Raw genomic sequence first — 16,135 nt, forward strand, 5'->3', positions numbered from 1 at the left:
GCGAGATACGATTTTAAACGACCTCCAACAGCACCTTTTGCAAGTCTAGAATCGCATGAAAGTGCAGAGTGCAGACCAACCAGCATAGGAGCGATGTGCAATTCAGTGTGGGGGATTTGGCATATTTGAAGCTGTAGCCTTATAGGATCATGACTATAGCTTGGAGGATTGATGAAAAATTAAGCCCTATGTATTATGGTCCCCAGAAAAATCTGGAGCATATTTGAGAATCTGCCTATATAAACTTCAGCAACCAGATGATTACAAAGTTCACCCCGTATTGCATGTGTCACTCCCCGAGGGAGCAATCACACCTCAGCATAATTCACAACCCCTGCCTTCCATTTTGACCAAAGAATGGGAATTAAAGGTGGAACCTGAAGCTCTGGCGCAGTGGAGGCATTCCAGCATCTTCAAGATTTTGAAAACACTTGGGAAGATTATGCAGTTATTAATTGTTAGTTTCCCAATTTGCACCTTGAGGACAAGGAGCTTAATTGTGTGTGTGGTGGTTGGGTTGGGTTGGGGGGGAGTATGGATACAGCTCTACATAAAAGGGATAAAAAGAGGGGAGTTTGAGCCATTGCTGAGTGAGCAAATATTTCCCAAAATGACCCCCAATAGAATGAGAATGTGGGAGGGAGATATTTAAGAAAGGGGGTTGGAGGACCTGCAAGGCTATTGAAAACCATCTTATGGATTGGACTCTTGGGAGAGAGTAGAGCCTCTCCAAATTGCTCTACACTATCCTCTTTTGTTTCTTCTTGTTATCTCCGTCTTCTGTTACTGTTTCCATTTCCCTGTAATTCTCCTACATTGTTTGTAGGCTATGGAACATTGTTTACTTATCTTGTAATTTTCCATTTCATCAATACAAGATATATGGTTTCTCTCCCAAAATTCCGTGTTATTTTGATTTATATGTGATCGAGTTACAATTCACATACACATAGGGACATGGGAATCAGATAACAGACACCAAAATCAAAAGAAGCAAGTAAAGGAAACTAACGGTGTTAAAAGTGACTGTATCATGAGTATGAGCTATGCATATAATTACTAACAAGAGAAGGTACAAGAGTCTATATGGATAAACATACTTGCTACAATATCATCTGTATAATCTGTCTCAATCTTACAATGGGCCATTGCTCCTGAGTCCTGCCTGAATTTAGATTATATCAAAAGTTAAACATCTACTCAGATAATAGGAATTGAAATTAAAAGTTGAACTTCGAGAGTACCACAAAGACAAAGTCCGTATTTCTGGTAACAGTTGATACATAGTCATTGATATTTACGAGCTTCTCAGAACTATACGAGAGACCTCATATTCAAAGGAAGTAATTATTTCCCTTTTTTAGAATATTTTTATAAAGAATTTATTAAAAGAAAAGAAAAAGATCTAGAGGTTGACATCAAGATTCAGAATCCTTCCAGCAGTACAAAAAGAAGGAAACAAATGAAATACACATCAGCTCCATTTGCTCAGTCTAACAAATAAACCCCTTTAAAGCAATTATGTAACCATGAAATCATTTTCCAAAAAAAAAAAAAAGGAAGAAGAAGGTAACTCGCCTATTTTTCGTAAGTTGACAGGTAAATACTGCATCACAGGGTTCTTGACATCACGGAGAAGTTTTTCACGCTTGCCAGCAGCAGATATGCTCAAATTTTGAAGCAGTTCCACTGCATGGTGGTAGAGAGTTTAGGAGAAACAAATATCAACAGCATTGCTAACAGCTAAGGGAAACAAATAGCCAAAACTTACACATGACGCCAGAGAACCGTCTGAATGCTCTTGGAATTCAAACATAGGGCTTATAACCTCTAAAAGAACACCTTTTTCAGTCTTTATATATACTGCTCGCAACCTCCCAGCTTTATTAAGTGGGCTATCTAAAATAGATAGAAGGGCCTGAAAACACCATTTGACATAAAATGACATTTCAAACTTATTGAAAAAAAAAAAAAAAAAAAGAGGCACTCCAATCAGGCTATGGTTGGTTGTGGAACATAACATTGTAATTAAATTTAGGACACAAAAAAGTTCAAGTACATTGTCATTTGTCGTTCTGTGCTCACACATTTAAACTCCAACCAACCAGCATAGATGTTTTATAGATATCCAATACCAGAACTGATAGTTGTTGTACTCAGAAAAACAATTCTTCAGAAATGTCACTCCTTTCTCTGAAATATATTCTCTTTGAGCAACCACTATAGCCAAGTAATCCAAAGTCATAACAACAGTCTAAAACCTAAGAGTGCTCTAGTATTTTCCTGATTTTATTTTCCTTAATATTCAGAAAGTTTTATTTTGTAATTTATGTTAGCACAAACTTGATACTTAAGGTAGTAGTAGTAGTAATGAAAATGGTCAAAAGAAAATTATCCAACTCTCTCTCTCTCTCTCTCTCTCTCTCTCTCTCTCTCTCTCTCTCTCTCTCTCTCTCTCTCTCAAATTTCTTCATATTCAGGTAAGGTACCACTACAGAAAAGCACAAACCAAAAAACACAATAAAAAGGGTTCCAATTCCAAATTGAAGAGTAGAAAGTAACTTGCCAACTTCCAAAGAAGCCCTTTCGAGAATGAATATAACGTTTGGGTTATCACTCTGTTGGTCACTCAGAGCAATTGGGATACCCACAAGTTCGTTATCCTCAGGTGGTGCTGATGTTGGTGTTGGTATTGGTTCTTCGTTCTGAACTATGGGTCTGGTTGGTTGCACTTGTTCTTCTTCACTTTCATCTTCACGATCGTATTTGGTTTATCGGAGACGGTGATGGCACAGATTCAGGTGCAGCCGAGAGTTCCGTGTCAGGTCCTCAAAACGAAACCAGTTCGTGACGACGTCGTTGTACGTCCGGAATATCAACCAGAATGATTTTATTGTTTTAGTGGGATTTTATTAAAATTAATAAACAAATAAAATTATATAAACTTATGGACGATCTATTTTTATTTTTATTTTACAATTATTTTTTTAGTGTTTTATCAAAATCAAATCATAGTTAAAAGAATGATTTCATCGGTTTGATATTGGTAAAGGTAAAAGCACTTTTTTTGGTAACATTATGTAAATTTATATTAATTCAATTACTACAGACTAGCTAAAACTTAAAACTGTAAATAATTTTTCGGTGTGTTTGATGAAACAAAATTTGAAATTTTATATATAACATTACTTAAGTGTTTGTGTGCCCCCACACCACACATACTTTCCTCTTAATTTATAACAAAATTAAGAGGGTAGGTAGTTCCTCTTAATTTTATATATAACAAAATTACTTAACTTTACTCTCTCGTCTAAGTGTCTAACCAAAACATACCCATCATACAAATTTGAAACAATACACACAGTACAAACATTAAAAGGGTAGGTAGTTCCTCCTCAAATAATTAAAACCACAAGATTAAATGCATCAAGATATCAAAAGAAATTTTTTAGCTACCCGCTGCACAAAGCATTAAATGCCCAAAAAAAAACAAATGATCTTTTTTTTCTTCTTTTTTTGGTAAATATTCTTTTTTTAATCCAAACGAACCTGTAAGTGTAAACGCTCTTTCTTTTTTTTACTAAATTATGTATTAAAAAAAAGAATAATTATTTTTGAAAAAATATGTTTTCTTGTTAAAGTGATTAGTCAATAAATATTCTAATGTCTATTATTCATAAAAAAAAATTAAAATTATGATAAATTTTTCCTTAATAGATTAAATGTGAAATTCAATGAACAATAATTAAAGCAAAGATAAAATTAGAAAAAAAAAATTATTTTATTTTTCTCTTGAATTAATGATAACATTATGATTATTATTACATAATTTTAAGCCTGATGCTGAATTATTATCATCACTAACTACATAATTTATATCAATATCAGACATTTATATCAATATTATTATAGCAGAATTTCATTTATTTATTTTCATTTCTTTTTTAACTCCTTATAAGTATATGTAACCAAGAATAAAACAATTTATATATTAGAAAACATTGATATCTATCTAAATTTTTGTTTGTTACTTTTTTATTTTTTATTTATTCAAAAACAAACATCAGAATTTGTAATTAAGAAGAGAGAGAGAGATTTTACCCCCCCAAAAAAAAAAAAGACAGAGAGAGAGAAAAAAATGTAATTTTAACTTTGCTTAATTTTCAGTTATTCTTTAATACTCTCAATAAGATGATTATAAATTCGGTTTAAAATTTTTCGTTACTTTAAATAATTTTATTTAATGTTCATCAAAATACACACATAAAAGTGTGTTGGACCCATTTTTTTTCTCTCTCTTCTCTTCACACGGATCCACATGGACTCACATATTTTTTTATGTGTATTTTGATGAACGTTAGATAAAGTTATCTAAAATAACTTTAGAAATTTTAAACCCTTATAAATTATTATGAATATAAAATAAGTTAATTCTAACTTTTATTTATACGTTTTTCTAAAGTTACTTTGGACAACTTTGTCTAATATTCACCGAAACGACATAATTTTAAGACAAAAATCATGGTGTATTTGTAATTTTAATTTATTTCAGGGTTATAATAGTATTTATCACTCTAATATTTTTAATTTTTCAATTCAAAAATGACGTCATTTCGGTGAATATTAGATAAAATTGTCTAAAGTAATATTAGATACTTTTTTCCCTCTATTTATAGATGAAGAAAATATGAATATCCACCTAATCATATTTATTTATCATTTCCCTTTTTTCCCTTAATTAGGATTATAAGGGATAATTATGGACCGTTAGATTTAATTTTAATCTAATGGTTAGGAGATTGGTGATAAGAGTGGTAAACTTACCTGGTGGTAAGTATAACCGTCCCCTTTCATTTATAATTTATTCAAAATAAAAAGTGTTTAAATTTATTTAAAAATGAATGAGTAATAGATTAATTAATACTACAAAAAGGAAGGAGAAAAAAATGAAAAGTAACATGGGTAATTCACGAACACAATAAAGCTTAATGTAAACATCAGTTGCATAATATGGTGGAATAATCTACGACAAAACATAAAACACTAGTAAAAGAGGACAATCTCAATATTTGGAGCAACATGCTTCATTCAGAAACATGGTAGCTCAGTTGGCGCCACGAAACTAAGCAGGTGGGGTGAGAGCATGTATTCGATACTCTCCAGTATCATCTTTAGGAGGAGTTTAAAACCTTAATTTCGAGTCCCGCTTCGAATCAGATTAGTCATGAAACGATGAACCGATTTAAATATCTCTAAAAAAAAATCGGTTTCTGCAAATCAGAAGTACAATTAATCGATTCTAAATATCTTGTATCATGCACAAGTACAACATTAAGAAGACACTCTACTAATTCTTCACAACAGGAACAATGTCTTTTCTCTACTCATTCTTCCCAACAGGAACCGTGGTGTATCTGTGAAGCATTTGCGGCCAGAAATAGTGACCCAAGTGGAAGTAAGCAGCCCAACATAGATCTCACTGTTACATTCTGCTCATTCTTCCCAACAGATGGATGGCTGCCTTCAATTGCGCCAATTCTTCTGAAGAACTATATATCGAGGCAGTATCTGAAACAATGTCAGATACCCAGCTCAGAGATTCTTCATCCCGAATATTACTCTTGACCGATCCAGTGGCTTCAGGATCAAGCTGTTGTTTTTTCTTCATGTCAGGGTTAAGCTTTTTCTTTTTCCTTGCATCACTAGCACATCGCCTAGCCATAATTTTTTTAATTTTAGGCGAGATAAAATCTGGTTCAGGAGAGGAGGAATTAGTAGAGGCAGAAGAATCAGAAGAAGAAGAGATAACAAATGCAGATTTAAAATTGTCAAAATTCCTTTTCTTATATGGGTACCCAGCTGGGTAAATAACATTTAAAGGCAAGGGGCTTGGACTCCTATGGCCAGGTTGATCTAGCGCGATGGAAGGAGAAGTATCGCGCGATGAAATTGAAAGGGAAGAGTTGGAGTTTAGGGTATTAACAGACCTATGACTACAACCAGAATTGGAGGAAGAATCGCTCGATATAAAAATAGGATTCGTCATTTTAAAGGGAACTTTTGGAAAAAGGGACGAACTTTGTTGCGACAAAGTTCTAGTTATCCCGCATTTAGGTTCACGAGAGGAAGAACCTATTTCAAATAGTCGAACAGAAGACGTACGGTTATCGTTCAAAATCACTTTCTTCCAGGGGGCAGCTATAACAGCCCGTTGTACACTGGTATTGTTAACATTAATTATGATATTAAGCGCAGTTACAATCACAGCAATTCATTTATAAAAATGCGAGTAAACTTTTACCGTTTATTACGCGAGCATTTAAAACAATAAAAAACGTAATAATTAAAAGTTGTGACCGTAACTGTAAACTCTTTGCGGAATAATTATTTAAACTACTTTTATTACTTATTTTACTTCTCATAAGTCACTAAGGGGTTCCCATAAACCCACTTAGCATAATTCTCACTTTTACGTTTTCTACTCTTCCGAACATGGTTCGGTCTTTAATTTTCTGCGGATAACCCGCATTCTACAAGCCTACCATCTTTTGATATGTTATTATATACTCAATTACCTTTCTAGGAAGCTATCACATGAGTTATTTAGAGCTCGTTTGCTCCGGATATCGCCATTTGAAGTTGGACAAGCAAAACTGCCAACCAACTCCAAAACAACTCCAAACATCCTTCACTCCACGAATTACTGCAGAAAATTCACTCAACCAATTGCTCTCAAATTTTTTTACAACAAACTAGACACCTCAAGCTTCAATTTGATATATCATACACCTAATTTGACCAAGAAACAAAGCGGGAATAAATTTCCCAAAACCAGTCCAGAACTGCCACGTGCAGTGAGCAAATGGGCAGTCTGCACTCTCTGCCTTCTACAGGCCTACCTCCAACCCATATTTTTACCAAATTTTACCACAAGATATAGGACATCGCAAGCTTCAAAATGGAGTATGGAAAGTCCCTATCGGACCTCTGTGGAGGGAGATATAATCTCTCGAAGTTTGCCTAAATTATGCCAATTTCTAGAAAATTCGCCAAAGTTTCCTTTGTTTTTACAAAAATCTCCAAATTTGCCAATGTGATCTAGGACCTCAAATGTACCTAATAATCATTGGGTGGCACACACAAGGACTAACAATGCCTTGGGGCACTTACAACCCATCACAGTTTATATTACTTATACAATACGTATTACATTGCTTCTGTTATTAATACTTAACACGTTTCAATCATCAAAGTCCAATTGCATGCATTTGCTAATCATACACATAATCATGATCCTAAAATAGGTCTATTGTCCTTTCATCATATTGCATATGCTTCACATTACACAAGATCCAAATACAATATTTACAGTTATCCAAATTACAACATAATTCATAAGTCTCCAAATGTCATAAACTACATGTATCTAGACTTAGGCAAAAATAGCATGAACAAATATGACCATAAATTTCATCCTATCAACATATACAATGTTCATGCCCTAAGTCTAACCTAGGCCCAACGGCCATCAAAATGCAAAATGTATAAAGTCCCCCAACGACTCATCCTACGGGCTTCTTGTCCGCTGCTCCTGCACCACTGCTACCTCATGAAATAAAGCCCCCAAGACGGGGTGAGATATACAAATATATCTCAGTAACCCAGAGGTTCCGGAGAAAACTCCGCACAATGGCTGACTTCGATGCATATAAATAACATAAAATAACATCTTGAAAACGGGATATAGCAAGGGATTTAGAGAAACTGGGCAACATAGGGATATAAAATACGACGAAGCTGGAATGGTCGCTACCAATACCACGCAACGTCCTGCCTAATGGCTCGGCATATAAGCCTACGGGTCTCAACCAAGGCGTGTTCCTAGAACATCCAACCGAGGCACCCTCCATCCATATACACCTGAGACTTCCTAATGTGCTCCTATCCGGATCACACACCACGACCCTAGGTCAACTGGAACTCCCTCTCGGAGACCTATCCAGTGGAAGTCCGAAACGCCCGAAGGCAAACTGTCTACTGGCCAGAGACTCGGTACATCCGATCTACCAACATACATACTAAATGCATGATCATGTTATTCTACATTACTTACATACACTTCCTACCATCACCCTCAACGGACATGGTGGAACACATAAGGGGATCAAGCCCCAGTACCAAGAGGTTACCTGTATAGTCCTCTTCACTTAGCTCCCAATAATATATTCTCCGAGATCTTTATACAGCAGAAATGCCTACACAGAGGACATTCCCAATTACTTAAAATTCATACTACACATGCAAGTCGTCAATTACACAAGTATGGTTCCAACTACTTACCTCAATCCCACTTGGTCCAGGACCAAGGGCAATCCACCGAACTCACGGTTCGGGGTTCAAATCAACGTACGGCAACCTACAACAACCATGTACGAATCATCAATACACGGCAATTCTATCAAAATACGAAAACGTCAAAAATCACCCCCCACACTATGTAGGTTCGGCCAACAAGGTGTAAATTTACATTTTATTTTTCTAAATTTTATTTCTCATTTTCTTAGGCATCCTTAGGTCACCAAAAGGCCATATCAAGTGCCAATTTTCATTTTACGTCTTTCGAACGTCGTTTTGCCTAATATTTCGCTCTAGGTCCAATTAATCACTCAACACTACCAAATATTTTTTCATTGGTTTTCCAACCTTCCAACCGCCACACAACCCATCTAATTACCATTTAACACATAATACATCACTAAAACAATTTTCAACAACATCAATTTCCTAATTTTCCCTAAATGGCCGAATTGCATCCAATGCCACACCAAGGAATTTCAATCAATTTTAACTACTTCATACCTCATACAATCCCATTATATCATCATACAACCATAATATAATCCCATTATACAATCCTAACAATAATTTCAAACCCAAAGTCATAACATCCTCAAAATTTTCTAAGTTAAAAATTCACATTTTTCATCAATAATTTTTATTGCATTTATAGCTACTACACATCATTCTAAGACACATTCATGTACAAACATTTTTCATTTGAGCTCTCTAACATCACAAATCAACCAAGCCCTCTTTAGGGTTCATGAAACAAATTCAAACATCAAACCATCAAAAGGATGTAGAAACTTACTCAAAAGCTAGGCACAAGGCTCCTTCAAGACATACTAGACCATTGGAGCATCACTCAACAACATGAACACAAATCTACCAATGTGAGCCGCGGCCTAGGGGAGGGCTTTTCTAAAAATCTAGAGGGATTCAAGGCTTAAGAGTACTACCAATGGGTTTGGAAGGTAATTTGCAATACATTTCAAGCCAAGGATCACTTGATTTGGTGGAGGAATGATGTAGTTAGGAGTGAAACAAGTTTTGTTGAAAAACTTGCACAAAGAGCCATGGAGGCCGCGGGTAGGGAGAGAGAGAGGGGAAGGAGAAGAGTGAATAGTGACATGGTGTCACATGTGTCAAGTTACTTAAGTGAGGTGGGCCCCACCACCACCGGTTGTTCGAGGGAAATGCTGTTTTAAGATGTTGCGCTCATTGTTGGCACGTTTCCCCAAACTTATTTATTTCCATCAAATTTTATCAGAAATATATTCCCTAGTTCTATAAATCATTTATAACTCATATTCAAAACCTAGAGCTTAAAACTCAATCGGCACGCTTTACAGAGCAACTGTACCGCAGTATTTTTACCCGATAAAAATACTATTCACTGAATTTTCTGAAACTTGCCTATCCACTCAATTTTTCGTTCTGAATCCATTTCTAGGGTTATTTTCATCATCTAAGACCTTCTACTCAATTTTTATCTTCCTAGGGTTGCGTGTTGGCTAATTACAGTTTTGCCCTTTCTTTGTATTTTGGCCTAATTCTCAGGATTTTCACTAATCCTTCCCTTTAATCAATGTTTAATATTTTAATATTTAATTTAAAATTGCGAGGTGTTATAGCAGCACACTTACCAGTAAGCATTCCCCGGTTCCTAAAGACCTCGACCTAGGTAAGGACCTGGGTATGACTGGAAGAGCCAGACCGTTCGGCTATTCTGATCAAATTCACAAATTTGCGATTATCAGACATACCCAAAGCTCGAATGCCAGAAAAACACAAACAAACAAAGCAGAACACGAAGGATAAAAATCGAAGAAAGAACATATGTAAGATATATACTTCGAATGCACAAAGGGGGGGAGTATGACGTGTCGACACCAAATGGGAAGATCAAAAATCGAATTTAGAAAAAGAGAGGTTAACACAACTACGGTGAGTGCTTCGAGTGATTTCCCTCCAAGTTAAGTAGCTCAGTACAAATATGAAAAGATACCGCAAGCAACACAAAAGGTTAAAACGTGTTGAGTTAAACGGATAAAAAGGAGGACACGTGGAAGGAAGGTAAAACGTTTAAACTTTAAAACAGCCCACGATTGTCATTAATCACCCACGTAATTACGGTGGCATTAAATGCATCTGACAGTTAAACATCTAATTAACCATCTTTAAGCGGCTAAGTAATGATGATTCTCCAGCATGATTATTACGACATCGAATGAACGCGCTAAAGAAACACATCGTGCATAAAAGAATATTTATATCTCTAAGCTTTGCCACATACCAAAACTGCGAGCTAGGGGACAACTAATCCGGATAAAATATGATAGGCCCATCAGATACCCAAATACATAGAACAAAGGCCCAAACACACAAGGACCAGAGTGGGGTGCGATGTCTTACATCGCGCATAACATGGCGTGATGCCACCATCACGCACGTAACCGCCCTTTAACATAATTTCAGAGATAAGGAAGCAAGCTCAGGAACTAATAAAGGTCCACCGCGCCTTTAAACAAGTAAACAGAAGACAGCTCCAACTTGCCACCACTCTATCAAGGTAGCCTGACATCAAGTGATAAGGCTATTAAAGCACTATCAGAACCTGCAGCCCTTGAACAGCCAATCAGAGGCCATACCGCCTTCCTAAGGCGGCATCAAAACCACTATATAAACAGAGGGTACATGCCCAGGTATTATCATCTAATTCAGTAAGAATACACATAAACATGATATTGATACTAACTTAAGCGTCGGAGAGTCATTGTAGGTACCCCCAGTCAGGCTCACCGCGCCGAAGGAGAACCAAAGTCCTACCATCATCATCAACGTCCACCAGCCCAAAAAACAGATTACCCAAAAGCCTTCTCACTTCAACCGTGTGTGATTTGTCCAGTACACTTTGGCCAGCCCATATTGTATTTGGTCTGATCATTTGTTAATACAAAAATTAGCTAATCTAAATATGTTTTCCTACAACTTTAGGTGAGTATATTTTTATTTTTTATTTTTTATTTTTTATTATTCTGGATATCAAGATGTATAGGATTCTAATTTATAAAATTGTTAAGTATTCCATGTCAGAATGTTTGGTAAAGGGAATTTTTTGAGAATTATGGAAAAATGATAATGGTAATCTTATTTATCCACGTTTGGTATAAGGTTTTTGAATTTTTTTTCCAAAATATGGTTTTTCCGAGATTTTGCTTTGTGTCTATTTTTTCTTCCAAAATGCCATCCAAGAATACCACCCAAAGGGGATATTTTTGGAATCCCAAGTGTTGGGAAAATTTTACTTTTTTGGGGACAAAATTCCAGTAATATTTTGACCTAACAAACAGTTTTGTTATTACATTTTCGGAAAAGTGACTTTCCCACTATATTCCTGTGAATCATGATTTTTGGGCACGAAAAAATTAATCTTCTATCAAATGCCCTATATTTTGCTTTAATAACAACATTAGAAAAGAAGACCGCTATTGTGTCCAAATTTGCCCTTATTTTAATTTTACAAATTATATTTATTTTTTTAGAAAAACTTCAAATATCCCATGTGATTCGTCTTTGAATTATTTAACCTCTATATATATTTTTATCATTTACCTTTATATATTTTTTATCATTTACCCCTTATATTTTTTTCATCTTAATCCCTCTTTAATAGTGTTAGAATTTTTAATCAACATATTTATTTTACCCTTCTTACAAAAATATACTTCAATTACCTTATATCGTCTTTTTTCCCAAACTTTGGAAGGGTTTTGAAATCCAAGTATGAAATTATTCAAGGAACAGCCTACACAATATGATACATATATCATAAAATTTAGCAACTAGGAGAAAAGCAAAACATCAAGTTATGCCTTAAAATTAATAGATTTCACAAAGCATAGAAAAAAAATGTTCAAACATCATAGTGCACCCATGGTTGTAAGACCTTGTATCATTTATTTGCTTATTTGATAAGAAGACGACTTCTCAAACTGTTAATCAAACTTAAGAAATCTAATTATCCTCTTACTGAATAAAATAAAGAAAATCAATATATTAGAATCAATGGCAAGCGAAATCTCCATAATAACTAATGAAAGAGAATATGTTGAAGCATAAGCAAGATGACAACAGGAGTGACACCATTAACCATGCAACAAGAAAAATGATAAAATTTAAAAAAAGAATGACAAATGTAGAGAAAGCTTGACTCTGTAGTTGTGCTTCTGTACACATACTTGTTTGGATGGTGCAATGGGACATAGTACAATTGTACAAAGGCACACATAGTAATGCTGAAACAATTGAAAATAACAAAAAAATGGCGAAAATAAATTAGAATTTTGAGATTGCTTTAAATGCTCATAAAAAATATAATAAACCACCTATAAACTCATGATAAACTTGAGCCATAGTAACTTTTGCATTTTGATAATTATATAAAGAATTTTATGAGTATCATGTTACAGGACACATTATGTGTTATGCCATAGACACAAACAATTAATGGGTCCCATTAAAAAAAGGAAAAAAATGGACCAAACATTTTTTTGAGTAAGTAGAAAAAATATATTAGTATCGTGTAATATGAAACTCATAAAACTCTTATATAAAATGAGAATATCATTGCCAACTTTCACCACTGGTGTAACAAATGAAAGAAAATTTATAATTAGTTATTAAGTATTGTAATCAACCCTTAGAAAGGGAAAGAAAATTTATCATATTATAATAGATACTTCGCAATTTTTTTTCTAAAATTGAAGAAATTTTGTATGGTAAAAAATTCTTTCAAAACTTAGGAAAGAAGATGACACAAAGTGTATTTTTTATAAAAATGATAAAATAAATATATTATTTAAAAACTCTAACAAGGTTAAACAGAAATTTGGATGAAAAAAAAAAAAGAGATAAATAAAAAAAAATTAAGTGATACAAAAATCAAAGGAGGATATGAACTTTTCTCTTACTTGTTTGGGTTTTTCTGTCTTTCTACTGGGTTTTATGAAACCCTGAATCTTCGTTCTCCATTCTCTCGATTCAGACTCTCCTCTGCTACAAATTTCCTTCTTTTATTGTCTCTTACTCCCTCACTCTTTGACTCCCGTCTCTCTTTCTCTGTTGCGTCTCTCTTTATCACGTCTCTCTTACACGTAACAAAGGTACTCATCTCTCTCTTGTTTGTTTTTTTTTTTTTTCAAATACTATCTACTAAGTCGAATAGCCATTCGGTTTGCCACTCTATTTTTATTTTTTTTTGGTTTGCCACTTTGTCTCTGTCAAAGGTCATTCTTTCTATATTTCTGACTCAAAATCAAGTTTGCGAATACGGTTTGGTTTTTGTCATTTTGAATATAAGTTACGTCGTTTTAAATGACACAAGTTATGTCATTGTAGTAGAGAGATAGACAAAAAAAAATAAAAATTATAAGAGAGAGAAAGTGGATAATTTTTTAATTTAAAATTTAAATAATTTTTTTTTCTGTGTTTGTCTCTCTCTTAAAAAGATAGAGTGTTATGTCATTTAAAACGACAAACACTTTTCTCATATATATATATATATATATATATATATATATATATATATATATATATCCACCAAAAAAATTTACCGCTGTAACATCCCCGTCTCGAGCCGGTTCAATTAACATACACATGATATAAACAGAAACAGCGGAAGACTTAACTTACAAAAATATGAGCTAACTTTTTCTTTTTCTAACTTAATTCTTACTCGGCGTAAACGAAAATCGGGCAGAGTTTCCTCTATAAATCGGACAACTGGGGATTTTTCAATCCCACTCAGAAGCATTTCCTGATAAACAGTTTATACAACATATCAATTCAGAAATATCATATATCCAAATATAATCAAATACCCATACATGGGCGCATGCATAACATGGCTCTGTGCCACTATATCTAATAGCATGCCATTAAAACGTAAACCTATCTGAATACTACATCATCATATAACGTTCCTGAATACTCAAATGTACATGCATCAAACTGACATACATGTACAAAACATATACAGGCCATATACAAAATAAAGGATCAATGTCATGATCCATCAAAGGCGGAAATACAAAATGACATTAATATACTTCCAAAGGGTAGTCGCCTACGGCCACTCAAAATCCGATCCGTCAACTGCCTCAGCCACGTGTTGCGTCCCTGCCTAGTGAGGACTCACCGAGAATCTAGGCACCTGAAAATATGTCCCCAACGAGGGGTGAGATTACAAATCTCAATAAGCTCCAGGTTTATAGAGAATTCTCCATACCCCTGGCTCACTCCTGCAAGAAAGTCAGATACAGAGTATACAAATACAACATATAACAGATATCATAACAGAACAGAGCATATATCCATATCATATCAGAGATGTGCGCCGTCATTCCCAAGGGAGGACCCCAAGCGGAAATCAACGCACGTGTTTCCGAGGGAGGACCCCAAAGCGGAACCAGACATATCAGAGGCGTACACCATCAGTCCCGAGGGAGGACCCCAAAGCGGACATCTGGGTACTATACAATCAATGGCCAGAGATTGTTATAGAAATCATATTACAGAAGTCATATCAGAGCAAAACATATCATGTTATCAAATAACTCTATATGAATGCATCTATACAAAGCATCTAAATCACAGTAATACAGTCCAACCATAGTTCACTAACCATGGTGGAGCACTCAAGCAGGAAAAGACTCCTTAAACATAGAGCTTACCTCTTGAAGCTTTACCAATACCCTTACTTGTTGCACAAGTTACTTATATATCTTCAAGAGATTCTGATTCCTTTTTAGTCCCTAGGTACACCTAGAGCAAGAATCCACAAATACCAATTAATAAAATGCCATTATGCCTAGTTTTCACATAAGGCATACATTTTATCGCTTCTTTTCATTTCTTAGCGTTTTTGCCAATCTTATGCCAATACACAAGTCTAGACCTCTTTATAACCGTTGGTGTTCTTTAATTTAATCACCTATTCCCTTAGGAATTTTCAACATAAATCATGCTATTTTTCTTCAAAACTCATCACTTTTATACAATTTATTACAACACATTTTATTTAAAATAAAATGTACAAAATATATCCCTAAACCACCCTATAGGTCGAATCCCACAATGACAATAGGCAAAAGGGTTCTTTTCTTTTTACTTATTCTTTCTTCACTTAGTTAGTAACTTACACACACATGTATATATTTATATATATACATATCCACAATGTCTAATTAAATTTTAAACATTAAACTCCTCCAATATACATCAAGGTCGAAACATAGGAGCATACTACATAGGATTTTTTCCCACTTTGGCATTCTCACTAATGCACCAAATTTTCACTTATTCCAACATATTAAACCTTCCCAATACATACAATAAATTTTGTACATCATCCCCTAATTACCCTATCAAGGCCGAAATCTAGGGCATCTCACCATGGGATTTTTTTCCCAATTTTATACATGTTCACATGCTTATTCCACCTTCCTACATCCAACACATCAACAATCCATCATCAATTCAAATTTTAAACTAATTTATATCTCACTCAAAACATGCTCATAAATTCCCAGACATAAATCACAAAAATAAAACTATAGGATTAGAGGTTTCTCACCTATAGTAGCTATTCCAAGCTCCAAAGAACAAACCCCAAGCTTTGCTCACTCAAAAGCCCCACTTTTCTACAAGCATGAATAGTGTCACAAATTGGGTTTGATGAATAACTCTCTCCACAAGCCAAATCAGCCCAAATGGAGTGGTGGAATGGATTCAC

General features: G+C 34.6%; 1 pseudogene; it reads right to left on the reverse strand.

The window, feature by feature from the left end:
* Nucleotides 1-983: 983 nt before the first annotated feature.
* LOC133303806 (ribosomal RNA small subunit methyltransferase NEP1-like) lies at nucleotides 984-2,768 on the reverse strand (annotated as a pseudogene).
* Between the last annotated feature and the right edge of the window lie 13,367 nt (nucleotides 2,769-16,135).

Source organism: Gastrolobium bilobum, unplaced genomic scaffold (assembly GCF_033153095.1).
Source record: "Gastrolobium bilobum isolate Gb01-03AN ecotype WA unplaced genomic scaffold, APGP_CSIRO_Gbil_v1 utg137077, whole genome shotgun sequence".
NCBI lineage: Eukaryota > Viridiplantae > Streptophyta > Magnoliopsida > Fabales > Fabaceae > Gastrolobium > Gastrolobium bilobum.